Here is a 16312-nt window from a genome sequence, read left to right as displayed (position 1 = left end):
CCCTCTCTCTGCCCCTTCCCCCCGACTCACATGCTCTCAAAAATAAACACTAAAAAAATAAGTATTTGCTACAAAAATAAAACTGGCACGTCATTAAAGGAAAACAAAATTCATCTATACTCCTACACTCTGACAGTTGCTGTGTCTATATTCTCATACTTCCTTTACATCTTTATCCACGGAAAGCAATACACATACATATTAAGGACAAATACACATTTATACACATTTGCTTTTGGTCTAAGTGTATGTTGCATGAAAACATGAATTCTTCAAAATAATTTAACTCTACAGATATTTTCCACTATGAAGCGGTTTTCTCATGACTATTAAGATTACTGTTCTTCACATTTTATTTGACATGAACTGTTCAAAGCTGTCAGTCTTCTTTAATGTGTAACTCTGTCCCAGCTGCTGTTTGATGTACTATGTGAACATTATTTCCAAAATTACCCACCACCATTTATGAATTCTTCTTTCTTTGCTATCACTTTTCTATTTCAAAGACTCCTTTTGGGCACACAAGAACACACTGATGTGCGTGAGTCTTTCTACAGCTTTGAAAGTTCAAGATTTATGCTGCTGCCACAGCATTACAATTACTGCTGCTTTACAACCTGTGTCCTATCTGCCAGCGCTGGNGGCAGGCCCCCCCCCCCCACCACACCACAGCGGGCCAGGGTCCCACAGCACAGAGGTACCACGATAGGCACCTCCCTCACATTTTGTTTGGAATGTTCACCTTTTCTTATTGGAAAAAAACACAAAACCCTTTATACATAATGAACTTATATTAATTACTGAATAACCAGTGCATTCTCACGGTTCCAAAAATTCTAAAAGAAATATGCATGGGGGCGCCTAGGTGGCTCAGGTGATTAAATGTCCGACTTCGACTCAGGTCATGATTTCATGGTTCGTGAGTTCAATCCCTACATCAAACTTTTTTTTTTTTAGAGCAGTTTTAGAAGTGAAGAACCTGCTTTGGATTCTCCACCTTCCTCTCTCTCTGCCCCTCCCCCACTCCCTCTCTCTCTCTCTCAAAAATAAACATTAAAAAAAAGAAAGAAATATGCAGGGAGGAAAGAGTCTCCCTCACTGAACTCCTCTCCACACCTGGCCCACTCCCACCACACAGGGAAGCATGGTTACTGATTAGCAATGTCTCCTTCCTCCTGGCATTTGTACTTCTAGATGAAAGAAAATGTTAATGTCCATTCTTTTTCCTTTTATTTTTACACAAAGGCTAATTTTACACGCACTGTGCTGCACCTTTAAGAACACACAGACCTTCCTTCTGTTTGCAGCTGCAGCCATTCTACTGTGTAGATGTATTCCAGTTTTTTCAATCAGCCTCTCCTGATAGTTAAGTAGGTCTAATTAATTTAATACATTTAAAAATAATTTTGACTAAGTCTAAAACAAGCTCCGTTAACTTGGGATGGTAATTTATTTTATCAATCTTAAAAAGGAACCAGCTTTTAGGTTTTTTTTTCCTCTTTTCTTTTTTGATATTCTGTTCTCTTGAATTCACATTTTTAAAAAAATTTTTTTTATGTTTTTATTTCTGAGAGAGAGAGAGAGAGAGAGAGCGTGAGAGAGAGCGTGAGCAGGGGAGTCAGAGAGAGAGGGAGATACAGAATCCGAAACAGGCTCCAGTCTGAGCTGGCTGTCAGCACAGAGCCTGACACGTGGATCGAACCCACGAACCATGAGATCATGACCTGAGCTGAAGTCAGATGCTTAACCGACTGAGCCACCCAGGTGCCCCTTGAATTCACATTTTTATCTTTACCATTTCCTTTTTCCTACTTCCTTTTGGTTTATTGTTACTTCCTTGTTAGTTTCTTATTTTATTTTTATTATGTTTTAAATGTTTATTTTTGAGAGAGACAGAGTGTGAACAGGCAAGGGGCAGAGAGGGAGGGAGACACAGAATCTGAAGCAGCTCCAGGCTCTGAGCTGTCAGCACGGAGACCAACACAGGGCTTGAATCACCAAATGTGACATCATGACCTGAGCCAAAGTCAGATGCTTAACTGACTGAGCCACTCAGGTGCCCCTATTATTTTTTATTTTTATTTTTTTTTAAAGTAAGCTCTAGGCCCAACATGGGCCCAACATGTGAGCTTGAACTCACAACCCAGAGATCAAGAGTCACATGCTCTACCAACTAAGCCAGCCAGGTGCCCCTCCTTTCTAGTTTCTTAAGATCAATACTACGTTTATTTTTTGTCTTGCTTTTTAAGACTAAAGGCATTTGTTTCAAATTTTCTCTGCACATGGTTTTCTATGAGTTTGGGATGGCAGATTTTTTTCCTCCCAGCTTTGTTTAACCCTTTGTTGAAGATGGAAAAATGTTAAAGCCTCAAGCCTATGTACTTTTTAAATTTGTTTTAATGTTTTTTATTCATTTCTGAGAGAGAGAGAGACAGTGTGAGCACGGGAGGGTCAGAGAGAGAGAGGGAGATACAGAATCTGAAACAGGCTCCAGGCTCTGAGCTAGCTGTCAGCACAGAGCCCGATGCAGGGCTCAAACCCACAAACTGTGAGATCATGACCTGAGCCAAAATCAAGAGTCAGACGCTCAACTGACTAAGCTACCCAGGTGCTCTTCCAAGCCTATGTACTTCTCTGAAAGGGAAACTTTTTGTGAAACTGATTTAAGGAACCAAGGGAGATAGTTTAAGGAACTTCAGGCCTTAAAGGGCAGGAAGGACATGTGAAAGGTGACAGAGGGCAGGCAGCACCAGGACATCAGAGAAGTGTCCTAATGTCATGACAGGTGACACTGAGGCAAGACAGAGATGGAGAAAACTCCACAGGAGGAGTCCTATGGTGTCTGGCGCTGCAGCCCGCAACGCCCAGCACAACATGGCAGACACTCAAAAAGCATTTGCTGGATAAATAGAAGGTGACTTTCTCCACTGGAACCTACATAGAAAAGGCCATTTTTCCACATAAACCAGCCTAAGGAAAAAGATCTCCCATGGCTGAGGCTGAATGTAATGTCTCAGATGCAAGTAAAGGAAGAAATATGCTGACAGAGCATCGGCTCTGAAGTTGGACAAATTCAAATGCCAGCTCTATTAACTAGCCAGGTTGCTTAATTTCTAAATCTGTTTCCTCATAAGTGAAATGGTGATAATTTTAGAGTTCTTGTGAGGATGAAGTAAAATAATTCACATAAAATTGCTTAGAGCAGTGTCTGACAGTGTAGGGCTCTAACAGATGCTAGTAGTGAGTCTGCCCATGCTCACGGGATTACTAGTGCTAGATCTGGCACTTTGACTTTTTAATACTCTTACTGGTATTCATGGAATCTACAGTCACCTACATAAAGCTGACCTCAGTGTTCTCCACCCTCCTAGATCACATCACTCAGAGCTGTGTCTACCCAGCATCACATGAACAGGACACAGGTCATGAAAGATGATACAATCTCATCAGACAGCCTGCTGAATTCTTTGGGCATGAGTCTAAGTTACTGTCGTGACCATCGTTTTTCCAAGAGGGGTCTCACAGGCTGTGATCAGTAAATAATCCAAGCAAACCACAGGCTTCATTCAGAAGCTTTATTTTTTTGTTTTTAAATGCCACAGGGGTGTCTGGATGGCTCAATTAGTTAAGCGTCAAACTTCAGCTTTGGTCATGATCTCATGGTTTCTAAGTTCTAGCCCCACGTAGGGCTCTGTGCTGACAGACAGTTCAGAGCCTGGAGCCTGCTTCAGATTCTGTGCCTCCCTCTCTCTCTGCTCCTTCCCTGCTCATGCTCGGTCTCTCAAGAATAATATTAAAATATATATATAACACAAATAGGTGGGTGCTGCTGTGGGCTCGGCACCAGCCTTTGTCTGTCTGCTGTTGCAGGCCATTGTGGTGTTTAAGGACAGCCCGTGGAAGAATCACATGAACATGTGGTGATTAAGGACATTCAGCAGGCATGGACATGTTTGGATTTCCAACAGCTACCCTGCTGGACTGTCATGGAAGATAGTATCCAGAATGTAGCATTTTTCAATGTGGTGACAGAAGCCCTCACCACAAATATGATCACTCTGATTCCACAGGATCCTCAAGCTACGATTTCCAGAATTCTTCAAGAAGAGAGAAGCTGAAACAAAAACCCTGAGATCTAAGACACTACAGGAAAGATTCATTCACCAGGAGTGAGACAGAGGGTCTATGAGGGTCGGGAATGTGGAGAATCCTTCTGGCACAGAGGAGGTGGTCTAACCTTGCATGAGAGAATCCACCCTGGTCAAAGCCCTTTTTGAGTGTACCCACTGTGGCAAAAGCTTCAGGGCCAAAAGTAATCACAGGAGAGAAGCCCTATCAGTGCAAGGAGTGTGAGAAGAGCTTTAGTCAACGAGGTGGTCTGGCCTTTCGTGAAAGATCCCACACTAGGCAGAAACCCTATGAGTGTGTTATTTGTCAGAGAAGTTTCAGGAATCAAAATCACCATGCTGTTCAGGAAAAAAAATTCACAGTGGTGAAAAGCCTTTAGTCAGAAAGGAAGCTTATGGGCGACTGGGTGGCTCAGTCAGTCAAGCATCTGACTTCAGCTTAAGTCATGATCTCCTAGTTCCTGAGTTCTACCCGCATCAGGCTCCCTGCTGTCAGCACAGAGCCTGCTTAAAATCCTCTGTCCCTCCTCTCTCTCTCTCTCTCTCTGCCCCTCCCGTTGGCATGCTTGCTCCCTCATTCTCTCTCTCTCTCCCTCTTTCTCAAAAATAAACATTAAAAAAAAAAAGACTTTGTTCTTTAAAAAATAAAAAAGAAAGGAACTTAACTAAGCTTAACTGCCCACCTCAGAGTTCACACAGGCCTGAAACCCTATGCCTGTACCCAGTGCCAGAAGTTTCCAGACCAGGAGGAACTGTATCCTACGTAGCAAAATCCACACAGGACAGATGCCCTATCTGCGTGGCCAGTGTGGGAAAAGCTCCACTCAGAGAGGCAGTCTGGCTGTGCGCCAGCGAAGCCGCTCACAAAGACCCCCCTGCCCACGCTCTTCAGAGGACATTCTCCTTATGAATGAATAGTCCAAAATCCTCAGATCAAGCAACCTATCCAATTCTATGGAATGAATGGAGACTCCTTCAGAAAGATCATCATTGGGCAGGGCAAACTGACTTTTCTCCTTTCCCCCAATTGAGTATGAAAAATAAATGTTTGTATAAAAAAAGTAAATTTAATTAAAAAAAATGTTTAAAGGGGCACCTGGGTGGCTCAGTCGGTTAAGCCTCTGACTTCAGCTGAGGTCATGATCTCATGGTTTGTGGGTTTGAGCCCTGCGTCAGGCTCTGTGCTGCCAGCTCAGAGCCTGGAGCCTATCTTCAGATTCTGTATCTACCTCTCTCTCTGACCCTCCCCTGCTCACACGGTCTCTCTCAAAAATAAATAAAAACATCAAAAAAAAACTAAAAAAAAAAGTTTAAACACCACAAATAAGCACATAAGCAACTATTTCTTCTAAAGACAGGTAATAAAATATACATTTATCCTGAAGAAAAAAAACCATGCCACAAACTTTGTTTGAAATGGATGACTACTGGTTCCTAGGATGAGCAGTTATTTATACTTTTTCTCCCACTAAACCATGACCTCCTAACTCATATGACAGACCATATACTTTCCCTCTTCCTGTAAAAGATCATCAGTAGTTGCTCAAAATATCTTCAATAGAGACAGGAAGTCATTCATTCATTCATTCATTCAAATCCTTTTTTACTTAATCACTCTACAGTCAGATTTTTTTCTAAGCATTTAAATGTGATTTTATAGGGGCACCTGGGTGGCTCAGTCAGTTGGACACCTGACTCTTGATTTCAGCTCAGGTCATGATCCCAAGGTCATGTGATCAAGCCTCACATGATCCCATCAAGCCCATGGGATCAAGCTGACAGCACAGAGCCTACTTGGGATTCTCTCTCTCTCCCTGTGCCCCTTGCCCCTGCTCATGCCTTCTCTCTTGAAAATAAAAAACAAAATACAGGGTTTTATAAAGTTAGTTTTACTTCTCAAGCGTTCCAGAGAATCCACAGTATTTTAGTATATGCTGCTGTATTAGATATAAGACCCAATTTTCAAATCTATGCTTTAGGGGCAGATACCAAGATTCTTAGAGAAAACACATTTTTTTAAATTAAAAAAATTTTTTGTGCTTTAGGTTTGAGAGAGAGAGACAGAGCACGAGAGCAAGATGAGTGCACACAAGCATGAGTGGAGGAGGCGCTGAGAAGGAGGGAGACATAGAATCTGAAGCAGGCTCTAGGCTCTGGGCTTGAACTCACAAACAGCAAGATCATGACCTGAGCGAAGTCGGACACTTGACCAACTGAGCCACCCAGATGCCCTGAGAAAACAAATCTTTAATACAAATATAAAAACTAGATTTCCATGACAAACACAAATAACTACCATTTACTCCCTCTACTTTCAGACAATGAGCATATTAACTCCTAAAATGTAGTGAATCTAAGTCAAAATAAGTCACTACTAGAGGGGTGCCTGGGTGGCTCAGTCGGCTAAGTGTCCAACTTCAGCTTGATCTCATAGTTCATGATCTCATAGTTCCTAAGTTCAAGCCCCACATCAGGCTCTTCAGCTTCAGCAAATCTCAGATTTGTAAGTTCTTGTTCATTCATTTAATACATATTTGAGTGNTGAGGACTGATGGATGTGGGGGGGAGGGGCACGGAGGAGGACACTTGTGGGGATGAGCACTGAGTGTTATGTGGAAACTAATTTGACAATAAACTATTTGCAAAAAAATATATATATGTATATATATATTTGAGTGCTTAGGTCCTTGAGAATCAAATATAAACAGAATACAGTGTTGGTCACTGATAGAGAAATTGAGACCAGCAATTCCAGCGAAAAGTAGTAAGCATTTTAAGAGGCTTCTACAAAATGCTGTGTGAACATACAAATATTCTCCTTGCAAACTCCTGTGGCAAATAAGAACACTGATAAATTCGGCCAGCTAATGAGCAGGTCCACAAACAGGAAAGAGGAAACACTTAATGCTCTCTGAACTCTCCCATCTATTTATTATCAATCCCAAACAAGCCATGTAATCTGTGTCTTGGTTTACAAAGCTATCAAATGTTCAATGAGTGGTAATGAGGGACAGTTTCACAGGAATGTTATGAGCAACAAAACTTCTGAGGTGGCCTCTTGTTTGCCATATCCTAAGTTAAGGAGTTTATTTATAAAAAGGTAAATATAGCAAATTGGTATTTACCAAGTACAAATTTAGCCCTGACTTAAAACTTAATCAGCTGTGAAATGAAGGTGGCAGCACAGGTATTTCGTATTATCTCAACTAGAGAGCCAACCCTACTGGGGTGGTTCTTTGGAGCAAGTCCCCCACAGAGAAGGGTAAAACCTTCCGACCCTGTTTTTACTCATGGCTCCTAACTGCGCCTCTTGTGGTCATCCTTTCTAATTTTACTCCCACTCTTCGAGGGTACTGAAAACTCTCCAGTTCTTTAAAAATATTTATGAGCACCTACCGTGTGTCAGGCACTATCCTAAGTGCTGGGGATATGATCATGAATGCCATACAAAGTCTCTAGACTTTCACGGAACCTAAATTTGGGTCAGGGGAAAATGGACACTCAGCAAGTAAATAAATGAAATGAACGTTTTAAGTAACATAGAGGGCTAGGAAACAAAGCAAAGTCAGGTGATGTGATACTGTCTGGAGGATCTTCGGCTGGGGCTGCAGGAAAAGCATCCTCAAGGAGGTGACCTTTGAGGGGCGCCTGGGTGGCTTAGTCAGTTAAGCGTCCGACTTTCGCTTAGGTCATGGTCTCGCGGTTCGTGGGTTCGAGCCCCGCGTCGGGCTCTGTGCTGACTGCCAGCTCGGAGCCTGGAGCCTATTTCGGAGTCTGTATCTCCCTCTCTCTCTGACCCTCCCCTGCTCACGCTGTCTCTCTCTCTCTCCTAGAAATAAGTAAAAATATTTAAAAAAAAAAAAAAGGAGGTGACCTTTGAGCCAAGGCTCGAATGACTACTAGGGCATTAATCGTGTGAAGACCCAGCAGCAGAACATTCCAAGCAGAAGAAACAGCAAATCCCAAGGTGCAAACAAGTCTGGGGTTGGAAACACCAAGGAGGCCAGCATGGCTGAGTGGGGTAGGGAAGGGAGACATTCGAGGGATTGGAGGTGGGAAGGGTGGGCAGATCCAGAGCACGTGGGCCCTGCAGGTCGTAGGAGGGAATTCACATTTTTATTTTAATGATAGGAAGCCCTATTAGGTAACGGTTGGTTTTGGTCACTGCCAAATCCACAGCACCAAGAACAAGGTGTGGCACAGAGCAGGCACGCAGCATATTTACTGAAGGTGTTAAATACAGCTGTTACAGGTTCCCTGGGCCAAGTAAACATCATTGTTTCTTCACTCTATGTCATCATTTTGAGTCTCTCCACCAATAACATGATAGTAAGTAAACCCCATTAGAAAAATAATACAAGTGCAGATGATGTGGAACAGGTATCCTCTCATAAACTCTCACTCTCCTGAGAACAAACAGGTGTTAAAAAAAAAAAAGATGGCATAATTATAAAGACAAAAGTTATGCTTGCTTTGCACGTTAACTCTTGAAATTCATCTTCCCTTCTGCAAAACCTATAAAAATACTAAGAAACAGAAAGAAAAAGGAGGTGAGGTGGGAAGAGGGTTAACCTGTTACATCAGAGCATGGGCAAAGAACTACTGACTTTTTTTACACAAGCTTACAAGTAAGTACCAAAATCAGGACATTTTGAAGTAGGAGCAGGAATTCCTTTAACAAAAAATTAAGAAAATACATAGGTGAATGGATAATGAAATGTGATATACCTATAAAATGGAATACATTTAGCCATGAAAAGCAAAGAGCTACAACATGATGAACCTTAAAACATTATGTTACACGGAAGAGGCCAGACACAAAAAACTATATGTTATATAATGGCATTTATAGAAAATGTCCCGGAAAGACATAAAACAGAAAGCAGATCAATGATTGCCTGGGGCTGAAGGTGAGTGGAAAATTATTTGCCTAATGATAAAAAAAGAACGTTTTGGGGTGCTAGAAATGTTCTAAAACTGGATTGCAGAGATTGTCTAACTATACATTTATTAAACACCATGAATTGTACACTCACAATGGAAACACGTATTATACCTCCATAAAGTTGTTTAAAAACAAAATAGAGGGGTGCCTTGGGTGGCTCAGTCAGTTGATCGTCAGACTCTTGATTTTGGCTCAGGTCATGGTCTCACAGTTTGAGAGATCAAGCCCCGTCTCAGGCTCTGCCCTGAAAGCACTTGGGATTCTTTCTCTCTCTGCCCCTCCCCTACTCATGCTTGCACTCTCTCTCAAAATGAATTTTAAAAAGATGAAGATAAAAATATTTATACCAGCTATCTTTTATACCCACATAGAAGATAGGTTTAGCTTAAAAAAAAAAATGGTAAATGCGGTAATGGATGTATGTCACAGCAGCAAGAATAGGACTCCCTTAAGGGGTTGGCAATTCAGAAAACTGAAATGCCACCTGGGTATTAGACAGCATCTCTTTATTTACTTAGTTTTTAAGATAAAAGACATAAAAATGTATAAAGATGCTAGTATGCTCACCAACTAGATTAACTTGTAACTATTTCACTCTATCATTCATAGTATTTGTAGAATACTACCACAAAAAAGAAAAAAAAAAAACGAGCCCACATGTAACAGCTAACCATACCGTGTATGTATATTAAACAAATGTTCCCTGGAAAGATTACTTGAGGACTAGGAAGAAGTCAAACAAATCCATTACCAATCCCTGAGAAGCTGCAAGAAAGATTTCTACATATTTCCATCTCTAGAAGCCCTGTTCAAAATATTCTTTGCCCAAACTCCTAAGTCTCGGTTCAAGATATTTTGGTTAATTCTGCTTAAAGATTTCATGAAAGCAATACTAAGAATTAGAAGCTGTGATCTAGTAACAGGCTTTCCAACACTAGATTCAGCCCTGGGCAGTAGTCAATCTTTCCTCTCTCCGAGTCACACAGTAGGCCAGAATGATCTGTGTTCTCAACCAGAACTTCTGGAGCCACAAAAGCCTACACAAAGTTCTCAAGACTGGAGAGATACCAGCTTTGATATCTGTAAGATATCTTCCATTTGCAAAAAGAACCTAATCTCACACTAATTAGCCAGGCCCATGGACTGAGCCCTGGAAAAACTCTCCCAACGTTGCAAAACCAAAACCACCGATGCAGACAGGGCACCACGAAGGGTTTTACGTGGGAACAGAACAATCGGGTCTACACATTAGATGCACCACTCTGTAACAGCGTGGAGAACGGAACTGGGGAGAGACAGGTAGCAGCATGGACAGTGGTCTGGAAGTCCAGGTGAAGGCGAGGCAGGCCCTCTTCAGACAGTGTCGGACAACGGGGCTAGAGAGAGGTAGGGGGAGGGTTAAACCAAAGACATGAAATCTGATGGGCAGATGGCTTTATGCATCCTCAAGCCTCACAAGTGGGGAAAGCACACTTATCTACCCTCTCACAAGTAACAGCAGGGAGGAGGAGGAAGGGCATCTACACCCGCCATGAACTGCTAGGATGTGATTCTACTGGACCCTGACTGTGCACAGAGGAGGCAGCTGCTGGAGCCAGCTTCTCACCAGTACTGTGAGGCTCTCTGCATTTCCCCGAGAAAAATCTATTGTGCTAGAAAAGATAAGCACATTCAGCCAAGATCTCCAAAAAGAGTTTTGTTGGTTTTTTTTTTAAGCATTTACTTATTTGTTTTGAGAGAGTGTGTGAGCAGGAGAGGGACAGAGAGAGAGAATCCCAAGCAGGCTCTGTGCTATGAGAGCAGAGCCCCATGTTGGGCACGAACTCACAAACCTGAGCTGAAACCAAGACCTGGATGCTTAACCAACTGAGCCACCCAGACGCCCCTCCAAAAAGTTTTTAACATAATGTGAATACCTAGAGTCTTCTCAACTTTGGGGCATACAAAATAACAGATCTTTCTGTATTTCAAAATAGCAGACTATCCAGGAATCAAGGTAAAAGAGGCCATGGTAAAGAATAGCTTCCACAAGAACCTGCCCAGGTAGGTAATGAACAAATGCCCAATATAAATGCAATGTGACAACCAGACTCGAAGATCTGGGGGTTCTAACTCACTGGTAAGAAGACTAAGGAAAACAGAAGAAATCAAATTATTAGAAAGGGAATATTTATATACGGTTTGCGTAAACATAAAATGGTACTAGCGCTCTTGACTATAATTTGGCAATATATTATAATTTTAAATGTTTATATATTCCTTTACACAAAAACTTAATTTCTAGGGAAAACAATGGGAGCAATCTAATGCCTGTGATTAAATTAGTTGCAGTACTTCTAAAGAGTGTGATACCAAACAGTAACTTTTTTTTTAAAGTTTCTTTATTTGTCTTGAGAGAGAGAGAGAACATGCAAGCAGGGGAATGGCAGAGAGAGAGAGCGAGGGAGAGAGAGCGAGAGCGAGAGAGAGAGAGAGAGAGAATATTAATCTCAAGCAGGACCCGCACTGTCAGCACATAGGCAGATGTGTGGCTTGAACTCATGAACTACGAGATCATGAACTGAGCCAAAATCAAGAGTCAGGTACTTAATCTATGGAGCCATCAAGGCACCCCTTATTATTTTAAATAAAGAGCTGTATTTACTAGCATAGACATACCTCCAATCTACAGAAGTATATTGTGAAGTGGTGTTTACACAATATGACCCTCCTATGTGTTTTAAATTAATAAATTAGTAAGTTATAGATAGATTTCACAAACATAACATTGAACAAATCAAGAAAGACACACAAAAGAAGTATATATATGGACGAACTACAGTTATTTAAGGTTCAAGCACACACAAAAGAAATCTTATGAATAATGGTATTTTTTAATTCTCAGGAAGACTTTTTTCTTCTTTCACAATATCCAAAAGACCTACAGATCTATACTGTAAGATTCTTAGCCTAAGAGCTCTGGGAGAGCTTATAAGAACATTAAGCTTGTCGTTTTAAAATAAAGTGCTCAAGTCTCCTTCTCATATATGGTCACAAGCTAAGAATTCGGCACAGAACATACAGTCCCCAACATGGAGACAACCATGTTGAAAGACAAGAGCTGGAAGTCCATCACGGTCATCAAGGACCTGCCATCACCTCTTTGAAATATCAAATACACCCAAAAATGCAGCAAGACCATCTCAAAAGCATTCAGGGCAATGAGTTACCCCAGAGATTCCCAGTCTGCAATGAGGTAGGTCTCTCAGAGTGCAGTGACATAGTATGAAGCCAAAGCAGCTCGTCACACCAAATAGGCTAAAGCAATCTTCAGGGAGACCCAGGCAGTATTCATGAGGACAAATGGGAGCACAGAGAGGCCACAGAGAGATGGGAAGGACATAGATGAATTTGTTACCAGCAGCTCTGAGAGACCCTCCTAGAGCCTCCAGATATTACCAAAATCAGCACAACGTACTCCATGGCTAACTCATCCTGCTGGCAACTGTAAGTATACGGTGGGTGGAAAGGTGACAAAGGGGAGCTTTGGCAAGCCCTACCCACCTTCCTAAGAAACACATGCCTGATACAGTCATAGCTCCGGAGCTCCCACTTGGATACACAGGTCATTAGGCTAAACACCGCACCCAATGCAGAAATCCACTTTCTTGCTCTTCCGGCAATGGGCTGAAGAAGTGAAGTTACAAAGGGCGAGGATATGGAAAAGGCAAGTTCAATTGCGGGCTTCTCTGCACCAGTTCAACATGGCAGGAGCCATGAGGGCTCTGTGGGTGAGACTAGGGACATTCTAGAACAAGCCTCACATAACAGTGATCTGATGATCTTAGTTTCACTGGGATTTTGGTAACCAATAGTATTTTTCTTTAATTAGGAAAATTCCATACCAAATATTTGATTTCCATATCTAATTTCCTTACTAAATTCATCTTTAAAAAAAATTTTTTAGTGTTTATTTTTGAGAAAGGGAGAGAGAGACAGAGCACAAGGGGGGGAGGGCAGAGAGACACACACACACACACACACACAAAATCTGAAGGAGGCTCCAGTCTCTTAGCTGTCAGCGCAGAGCCCAATGTGCGGGACTCAAACTCAAGAACTGCAAGATCATGACCTGAGCCGAAATCAGACACTTAACCAACTGAGCCACCCAGGTGCCCCAAAATCAAAGATTTCTATTACATAAAGCAGCATGTTAAAGTAGAAAAAAACACAGGAACTGGGACAAAAGGGCAGTGATTGGCACACACACTCATCACAAACCTATACAAGCTGAGGCAAGTCCTATTTCTTCTCTAGGCTTCAGTATTGTAAGCAAAACAAGGCATTTGGTGATCTCAAAAGATTCTGTCCAGGCTCTAAAATGCTGTGGATCTAAGATACTCCTGTAATTTCTCCTAGAAATACTAACTAAAGGCAGTAAATAATTTTATCGCTTCCAATAAGATACCCCTTAAGACTTAAAATTCTCATAGATTCAAATCAAATTCCCTTCCAAGTATACTAGTTCTGAACATATCATTAAAATTTCCCCAGAAGTACACCATTCACACCTCTACAATGCAACCTGTGACTGCAGATTCACCTTATTCCTTCCCATAAAAATGGAGGAAGTCTCCATCTCTTAATCACAAGCCAGTTAATTCCCCCTGTGTATGAGCTTGGGTGACATCTCAGTCCACCATTGATCCCCTCTCTCTCTAATGTGTCTGTAACCTGTTCCTTGGGTCTAGATCATTTTAGTCAGGATATAAATACTCCAGATGCGCCATCTTTAAAAAAATAAACAGAACCTTCCTGAGCCCTAGCACTCCTCCAGCATCAGCCTGACCTCTGTACTCTCCTTCAATGTCCAACCTCTTCAAAGACAGGTCATCTCCAACTCGTTTTTACCCACCTCCAGTCCAGTCCGTACAAAGCAGCCGGAGCAATCTTCCTAAGATACAAATCCAACATCACTCTTGATGTCCCTAACGAGAACACAGCCTGTCCTCATAGGCTTCACGTTATCTGTCCCTGCAGACCCCACATAGTTAACTAGCCTCACCTCCTACCACGCACTGTACCTAGGGGAAGACACTGGCCTCTTCCTCAAACATGCCAACTCCTTCCCATCTCTGGGAGTCTGCCCTTCCCTCAGCTAAAAGGCTCCCTGTGCCCACCACCACTTCCTTTGGGCAGCCCAATTCCTATCCGTCAGGTCCACTTTAATCACGACATCCTCGTGAAAGCCTTTTGTTGTGAGTTTAACTATGCTGACCCTGTCATTTCGGCTGTTTTTGCAGTCAAACAGCATACCACTGGACTAGTATTTCAATCAACTCGTTCTCACTTTCGTTGGTGGAAAAGGAGAGTTTCTTGTTTTGAAAGTATGCCATGTGCTTTCTCAAATGGGAAAGAAAGAAGTTGTTTACAGATAAGCACTTAGTCTGGCATATAACCTGCAATCTAATCTACAAAGCAGTCCCATGCAAAGGTAACAGGCTTCTGATTTAACCAAAGCTTACTACCTGAGTATGTGCCATAAGCCTTAAAAATGTTTATACCCTTTAACCTAATAATTCCAACCTTTATGAATTTATACTATGAAAGTAAGATATATACACAGCAAAAAAGTTTAAAGGCATTCATGACAGCAATATCTATAAAGGAAAAAATAAGGGAAAAAAAGTAAGCATCAAAAAGCCTTTGTTGGGGTGCCTGGGTGGCTTAGTCGGTTAAGCGTCCGACTTTCGCTTAGGTCATGATCTCGCGGTTCGTGGGTTCAAGCCCCGCGTCGGGCTCTGTGCTGACTGCCAGCCCAGAGCCTGGAGCCTGTTTCAGTCTGTGACTCCCTCTCTCTCTGACCCTCCCCTGCTCACGCTGTCTCTCTTTGTCTCCTAGAAATAAATAAATAAACATCAAAAAAAAAAAATCATTATCTTAAAAAAAAAAGCCTTTGTTGCCACAAAAGAGCAGTTGTACCAAATTCAAAATTGGTACAGCAAGTGAACATCAGCTAAACAAATGAGATATAGGTTGAGTTGCATCGCATGGAAATGTGGTCTTAAAAATGCTCTAAGTTCTGACGCATCCACCTTTGAAATTCATGACTCTAACTGAAGAGGGAACCCACTGACCTTGAAACAAAGGGATCCAGAAGGAGCCCCTTGAAGGTAAGAGGTATTAGAAGGCCCCTAACAGGTATGTGAGGCCTCCTGGATTCATGGTGCTACAGGGAGGCAGAAGTCCTGCGTCCTAACTCTAAAATCTGCTGTGAATTCATTATGTGACCCATAGGTAGTCACTTCATTTTCCTGGGCTTAAGTTTCCTTATCTGTGACGCAACAAAACCACAAAGAACACTTCCAATTTTACAACTAAACTGTCAGGCGCCCGGGTAGCTCAACTGGTTAAGAGTCTGACTCTTGCTTTCAGCTCAGGTCAAGATCTCACGGTCTGAGTTCAAGCCCTGCATTGGGCTTCACACTGATAGCACAGAGCCTGCATGGGAGTCTCACACTCCCTCTCTCTCTCTCTGCCCCCTTTCCTGGGTGCACGCATGTTCTTTCTCTCTCTCAAAAATAAACATAAAAAAAAAAAATCATACCGTCAATCATTAGCTCTCCATAACAGGCACCAGAGTAAAAAGACCAAAATTTAAACTGCATGTCCACTCTTCTTCGGGTTCGAAGCCCTTGAACTAGTGACCACACTTCTTCGAGCCTCCATCTCCTCAGTTCCACAGGACTCCTCTGGAGCACAGTGGCAACACAACATGGGAAAAACCAAGGGCTAACAGCTCTTCCCATCTTCCCATTGCATTACTGGAAGCTGCCATGCCTAGCAATCTCTACAGCTGCTCAACAGACACGAGGAAAGGAAGAGCACAGGTTAGAGACTGCTGACCAACTTCATGCCTTGACTGAACAAACTAAAGTGTTCACAGAGTGAAATTGTAAAGCTTTAAATTTTCATCAGTGAGAAAAAGAGCTACCACCTCGAGTGTTTGTTGTCTACCAGGTGCTGCTAAGAAATTTAAAAGCATTATCTAATTTAATCCTTCCAATGATTCCAATGATGATTCCCATGATTCCAATCCTTCCAATGATGCTAGGAAATTAGTTAGTACTATTCTCTCATTCTTACCGGTGAGGAAACAGGGAAGTTAAATAACTTGCTGAGGTCACAAAGGCAAAGCTGGCACTCAGCTTGTGTTTTTAGCCTCTTGTTTAAAAAAAGAACACATCTGGGGCATCTGGGT

The 16312-nt window shown here is 42.1% G+C and overlaps 1 protein-coding gene across 1 annotated transcript in view; it reads right to left on the bottom strand.

Moving 5' to 3' along the window:
* The window catches only part of CLIP1 (CAP-Gly domain containing linker protein 1), a 108765-nt gene that overhangs the window by 65856 nt on the left and 26597 nt on the right, over positions 1–16312 (bottom strand). The gene's annotated exons all lie outside the window — the stretch shown is intronic.

Source organism: Crocuta crocuta, unplaced genomic scaffold (genome assembly GCF_008692635.1).
Source record: "Crocuta crocuta isolate KB4526 unplaced genomic scaffold, BGI_CrCroc_1.0 scaffold29, whole genome shotgun sequence".
Classification (NCBI taxonomy): domain Eukaryota; kingdom Metazoa; phylum Chordata; class Mammalia; order Carnivora; family Hyaenidae; genus Crocuta; species Crocuta crocuta.
Note: the sequence above shows the minus strand (reverse complement) of the source record. Positions and strands in the feature narration are given on the sequence as shown.